Source organism: Crocodylus porosus, unplaced genomic scaffold (assembly GCF_001723895.1).
Source record: "Crocodylus porosus isolate Cpor-Errol unplaced genomic scaffold, CroPor_comp1, whole genome shotgun sequence".
Taxonomy (NCBI): Eukaryota; Metazoa; Chordata; order Crocodylia; family Crocodylidae; genus Crocodylus; species Crocodylus porosus.
Window position 1 is genome coordinate 68,772,174 of NW_017728947.1, and position 7,232 is coordinate 68,779,405.

Sequence of the window (7,232 nt, forward strand, 5' to 3'; positions counted from 1 at the left end):
GAGGCCTCATAGGGGACCCCTGGTAGTGTGGGGGCCCTGGTGCCTGCAAGGGTGCAGCATTTTTGGGTGCACTGACCCTGGTGCCTATGAGGGTGCAGGATTTGGGTGCACTGGTCCTGATGCCTGTGAGGGCACAGCACTTTGGGGTGTACAGACCCCAGCCCCAGAGAAGGGGAGTGGAGTTGGAGGCTAGGTAAGGCCAAGGCTGCCTGAGCCAGATGGAGGCTTGAGACCCTGAGGAGGAGAGTTAGGGCCAGGCATAGTTATGGCCACCTGAGCCTGAGAAGCCCCAGAGCCAATGGGCCCATGAGAGAAGCCCCAGAGAGAGGGCAGTGAGGAGCCCCAGAGAGGGGGGGCAGCATTGATGAATGCCCAGTGAGGCGCCCAGTGGAGCAGGGTAATGGAGAGCCCAGGGAAGAAAAGGGGGCCAGAATATAGTAAGGCCCAGACTAATCGATGTGAATACCATCTGTAAGGCTTGGGCTGTGGTGTAAGGGGAGGAAAGGAGCCACAGATAGTGCCCTCTGGCATCGGGGAAGAAAATGGGCAGCCTCCCACTTAATTAACATCCTCTAATTAGGCAATTAACAACAAGGCATGGCAGGAGAAAAGACGGGCAGTTGGCCCATAACAGTGGGTGGGGTCACTAGTGGACAGACCCTGAAGAGGCACACTTGTCACAGAAGGGTAGATCTCAAGAAGTATGGTTTTCATTTCTGACCTACACAGTGGACAAAATATCACCAGCTGGTACACCAGTTGCTAGCCAGATTCTTTAAATATTAATGAATTTTACTGAATGTTATATTTAAATATATGTAATCATTATGTTGATAGTACAGATGATAGAGTTATAAGAATCGTACATTAATTCCTTTGTAAAGATGCAATAACTTCAGCCTCATACAATACTTGTATATTACTCCTGTGTTGGAGTTTTGTTTCTCTAGTTTCCTGAAGGCAGTGCAGGGTAGCTCCTGAGACCACTGTACTTACTCAAGATAAGTTGTTTTTTTTTTTGTTTTTGTTTTTGTTTTTCCTTTTTCACTGTACAACATGGAATGGGGGAAGCCTTGTATTGGATTTGGATACTGGCTCAGGACAGGCAACTGCTGTGGCTCCAGCTCCAGCTCTGGCCCCTTCTTGGGTTAGGGTCTGGGACTGGAACTGGGGCTGCAGCTGCTGCCTTACTGGGGCTGGGGTGTCTTGTGTGGTGGGAGAGGAGGTGTATGGCATGGGAGAACATCAGGGAAACCATGGGGCAGGGAAGAGTGCCTGGTAGACAGCAAGTGGGGGAATGGAGAGTGCCTGGTAGATGGTGCAGCAGAAGGGGAGCTGCTGCAGCTCAGGTGCCAGGGCCAGAATCATACCAACATTGTTGCCTGCCCTTGACTAGGGCAGGGTTGCCTCTGCCACTGCTGCCCGTCTTGGACCAGTTCTGGGAGCAGATGCCTAGCCACAGGGGGCAGCTAAGAGGAAGCAAGTGGTGGGGATAGCAGACAGTGAGGGATGGGCAATTAACCAGGGGGCAGCCACCAGGAGCAGCAAGCAGTGGGGGAGCAGGCACCCTGGGGGTAAGTGCTGGGGGAACATGTGGGAACAAGGTGCAGGGGCACAAGAGGTGGGGTTCAGGCTCCAAACTGCCCACTATTCCTTTCTCCCCACTGTGAATTTAAGCTCTCTCTCTCTCCAATAATTAAATTCTATACAGGGGAAATTATAACAAGTTGTAAATTTCTATAAATAAAATCTAATTATTTGGAGATCATCTTAAATTCAAAGTCATCTTGGATTCGGGTAAAAACAGTAATTGGTTCAGATAGAACACCTTGCCCTGCCTTCTGCCTAACTTCAGACTAACTTAACTATTCTCTGTACTCATAGCTGCTTGAGTTTAAGAAGAAGAAAAAAACCCATTTTTTTTAAAACAATGAAAACAAATAGTACTTCAGTTTTCAGAACATGATCTACATGATTAATGTGTCTCTTGGAATTCATCCACTCCTCCAAAATACTGATTAATTCAGGTCAGGCTCATTCTAAATTACACCTATCAATGTTGGTATATCTTTCATATATATATATTATTGAATAAAAGTTCTTTGTTCTCCTGATTTTGGAGAATCTCCTTCTCTGTAACTTCACCCTTTTATTCGCTGTCATAATCATCCTGCCTTTCAGAAACAATGGAGCACATAGGAGCTTCACAGGAGGAGAGAGATGGCTTTTGTAAATTGGAATTCATGGAATGTGCTCATTTTTGGTTGTAGTTATTGTATTTGAGAGTCCATGGAACACAAATAAATATAACAGTATGGTATTTTCTAAAAAATAGCATTTTGCCTTATTACTAACTATCCATCATCTAAATGTAATTTCCCAAATTAATTTGTTAAAAAGTCACATGCATTTGAAAACTAAGAAATAAAATAACTCCAGAGCTTGATTTATATCAAAATATCCTTCATGATTGGAATGTGATTTATTTTGGCTTTTGAGGTAGAGGAAAAGTCCCCAAATTGAAAAAGTAATTGGGTGGCAATTAGTCAAGTTGTTTAATGAAACAGAATTAATATTCCATGCACACTTGTCTCATTTGAGAAGGTTATTGTGTTCCCTCTTCAACCTTATTATGGATGAGATATTGTAAATAAGGAATGCATTAAAACTGAACAGAAATAGTAGTATTTCTATCTACTATTCATCAAGTACTTTGTTCTCCCTATTCTATTAAAGAATGAGGGACGTCAAACCTTCCAATACACAAAACAGAGTCATGATCAGAAGAAGTTGGCAGATTCATGAGGGAGTAGCAATGTAAGAGAGCAGCTGACTAGTAACAAAACAATCTTCTTTTTTTTTTTTTTGTCAACTGCTGTATATTTGAGGTGGTAGAGAAATTTGAGAGAAAAAAAGCAGGATTACAAAAAAAACACTGTAAGAGCCTGTGCTGTATCAGTTATTCTGAGCACCATTTAAAAATATTTTGTTGCATTCTTAACATAGAAAAATTCAACATTTTTATAGTACAAAAGGCCTGATCTATCCAAAAGGAGTCTTTCCTTCTGGTTCCCAGAAGTTTCTCAAACCTCTTTTCCTTAGAGCAAGAAGAAGGTATGTCTTATTTTGAGTAGAAAGTATATCACATTTTCATGGATACAGTGTTGCATAATGCATCTGCAGCAATGTCTTTCTTCAGAGGACTACATAAAAACTCTGGCTCCAGGAAAGTCTATGGGAATCTTGCCATTAACGTCAAATAGGCCAGGATTTCATCCTATGATTTTGCTCAGACTTACCTGTATATATTATACTTTGTAACAGAAAATTATACTGTAGGATTCACTGAGCAAGAACTAATGTGAAATAAAAAAGATCATCAAAAAAAGAGTATGCCTGAAATAACTGTAGCAAAGAAGGAAAGAACTCACATAATTTGTGCAGAGTACACTAGGGTATATTTATTTGATCTGCTTCTGCAGTCCCTACTTAAGTGAGAAACAAGGATTTTTGTGGATGAGTTTTTATTAGATCAACTGTGTAGCTGGGAAAGACAGCACCCTTCCTCAGGTCTCTGGTAGAGAAGCAGACACTGCACAGCTAAATAGCAAATGGAACAAGGGCTTGTATAAAACTCTGTGTAAAGAAAAACAGGATACAAGTGAAATTATTAGGGACCCAACAAATAAGAGATGCAATAGAAACATGACAAGTGAAAGAGAAAGATGGGTCAGGAGGGTTCTTACCACTTACGAAGTGTAGAGATTAGCAAGTATCAACTAGATTATAATGGGCCATGAAGTCATCATCTATAATACGCCCCTGGTTTTTAGTGTCCAATAGGCTAATTTTTGTCTCCAGGCTTGTCTTTTGAGAGTGTTTTGTAAAGTTCCCTTGAGCAGCAGAAGTGTGAGGTCAGATGGGCGTAATAATCCACAGATCATACACATGTGTATCCCAGAATGTGGTATACCTCATGCAGTTCACCAAATGACTTCCTGGAAACAATGTGGGTGAAACCAGACAAAAACTATGCACCAAAATGAATGATCACAGAATAAAAGACAGAGACACTAGAACACAGGTAGGAGAATTTTTTTTCACAGAAAAATCACTCCCTGACTTTCATTTGTAATTTGGCAGCACCTCCTCGGACTTGTGTTTGCTAAACTGAACATGTTAGTTCTCCTTTATTTTAAGATGTGATTTAGACTATAACTAGGAGTTGGCACAAGAGTATAGCACTCTGCCAAGTTGCATTAGTATCAGTGTCCAGAATCCTGGATAGAAATACAGAAACTTCTTTTTGCTGACTCACTCCAATGTTGGATCAGGTGAATGCTTTAAGGGTACTGCAGCCCTTATCTTGAGAAAAAGAGCAACATGTGTGGACTCTTCTGGTTACAGGAAGTAGAATGAAACCAGCCAGTTCCCATATAAGTATAAACAACAGTCCACATCACTCTTTTTTTCCAACTTCAAGGCTTATGTGATGAGCCTTATAGGACCACCATTGTTTTATATATGATTTAGCAAATATTTGGCCTGATCCTTTTACCCTAACTTGGCGTTGGTGCCAATATTACCATTGATTTCAGTGGGAAGTTTATCTGTGTAAATTCTGTGTGATAAGGGTGAGAGTTTATTTAACAACTGGTGAGGAAATATCCATGTTGTGTATGTGTGAGTGTTTATATTTATTGATAACCACACCTATGAAGGTCATCTTAACCTTAATGTTATAAAATCTCGTATTTGCTCTCAGTTTTCTTACAGCATAAAGAGTTACCTTTAGAGCATAATCTTGTAATTATAGTAATGCTATACAATAAAGGCAAACTAGATGCCCCCAAAGTATCTGAATTTTCATATAGCCTTGTTCTATTAAAAGGAAAATAAAGACTTATAAAACTACTCTTTGAGTTTTAAACACAGTATATTTCCCAACTACTTCTTGCAAGCAAAAATTCAGCTTCTTTCTTAAAAACTAACCTTTCTTTGACTGTCTGATATCCTTTAATATTCTTCTGGGAACTCTTCCCAATATGCTTTCCTCCCACCTGTTCCTTTAAACTTGGAAGAAACAAGCAGCTGTAGCTCTATTGCTGTTACTCTGTTTGTTACTCTGTGACTGTTGTAGCTTACTTTAGCCTTACTGATAGTGGGTAAGTAGATAAAATATTTTCAAAACTAGTCTTCTATCATTAAAAATCAGTATGACCAATTATCATAATTATTTTATAATGTTAATTACTTCAGGTAAACCAAATCTCTTAAACTCAAACTTCAGCTTCATCAGCAAATTGATTTAATTTTGAGGAAATACCCGTTTTTGTAACAATAGTCTTTAAAGTGTTTGAGATTTTTGTTTTAGGAGAAAGAGTATCTGCTCTGCATATTTAAAAAAAACCTGTTTTGGGAAATGATGCTTTATTACCTGCGTTTGTTGTCAGATCTAAGTTGTTAGTATTTGATGGTTCCATGACTTGGCCATCTGAATCATCCTGGTGCAGTGTTTGGAATTTGACCAGTAATCTTGTAATCAAATGAAGAATGGCTCTGTTATGTGTGTTTAGTTAGGTCAGCTGCATGCATTGCAGTTGCACAGTGTTTGCAATCATCTTGACTAATGTCATAATATTTTTCCACCACCTCTCCCAAGGCATATTTAGCACCTCTTTTTTTTTCTTATGAAAAGAAACCCTCAATTATAGCTTTAAAAGAGCCAGGCAAATAAAACCCACCCTTCTTCTACACTCCAGTATCCCCAAGGCATTGGAAACTGCAATGTATTGGCACTGTCTTATTATCTAACAGAAAGAAATCAAGGAAACCATCTTATCCCCAATTCTCTTCTCCTCTCTCCCCACCCCAAAAATCAATGTGCCTCTAAATAGAAATGCTTGATTTGTTTGAAAGCAGATGGGGGAGGGGGGGGACAACAACAGCACACCTTCATGCCCTCTGTCCCCAGGAGTCTTCTCTGGTATCTGCTGCTCACAGTCCCCTTCTTGTTCACCTGTGATAACTGTAATCTCATCCCAGCAGCTCCCAAAGCTTCACTCATTGATTTTTTTTCAATAAGCAGACAGCAACAGAAAAAGAGGGTTTGTTAGCAAATATCATTCTTTCCCCTTTTTCACCAGACTGGTACCTGTATTGAAATAATGCATTATCATTAACAAGTCCAAGGGAATTGGTACCCAAATCAGTACAGCTCATGTTGGCTGATGAGGAAGCTAAGGACATGACTACCTCAATCCTCCAGCAGAGGGTGTGGGGGTGCTGCTGTTGCATTGTATTCTGTTGCACAGGACTCAAGGCTTCTCTGACACTGGAGTACAGCAGCCAGGGTCTTGGAACGGAAGCCAAGATTGGCTCATTATGATGAAAAAACAAAACTAAATAACTGGGTAGCCCACCCTTCCCATCTCCTACATATAAATTGAAAGATTGCTCTCTTGAATGTTTTGCTTCTATTTGTATACACTGTAAAATGCTACACTTTCTATGTTTTTTTAATCTTCAAATCCCTGAGCCGATGTAAGATCCCTGGCTAAAGTTTTGTTTAGTTAATTTTGCCAAATAAAAAAAAAAAAGAACAGATATTATGCTAGTGAAAACTCTTGTGATTTTAAGCATCTGGCAGAATGCAAAAAGTTCTTTATTTGATTTCCCCTCCCCCCCTTAGGAAAAAGTCGATGATTCTACAGACAGTCAAGCTTTTTAAACAATCATGTCCAAGCATTTTTCATTTTAGTCTTAATCCTTTTTTTCTGTTTTCTTTATTTTAAACTCCCAAGCATGTGTTTATTCATGCTTTTTGTCCTTTCTTTTGAATGAATTTGGCTTCTGAATTTTATTTTATTCTTTGAATTCTTCCTATTTTGTCTTTTTTTAGTACACCAAAAGTATGTGCAACCTTCCTCAGGATGATGTAGACTCATAGAGTGAAATGTATCCATTGAGATAGTGCCTGTGAAAACCCCATAACAGTTAGAATTGCTTCAGTTCTGGGACAAACAACCAAGAGGACTTTACAAATATTAAATCACAAGATGCTGAGGTAAGTAAAGTATTATTCCTATTTTACAGAAGGACTATTCTGCAGTTACTCGGAGATGTAGGGGGGTAGTTAGGAAAACCAAGGCAGAGATGGAACTGGGACTAGCTTCCCAGATTAAGGACAATAAGAAGTCCTTTTTTAAATACATAGGGGGTAAAAAGAAGGT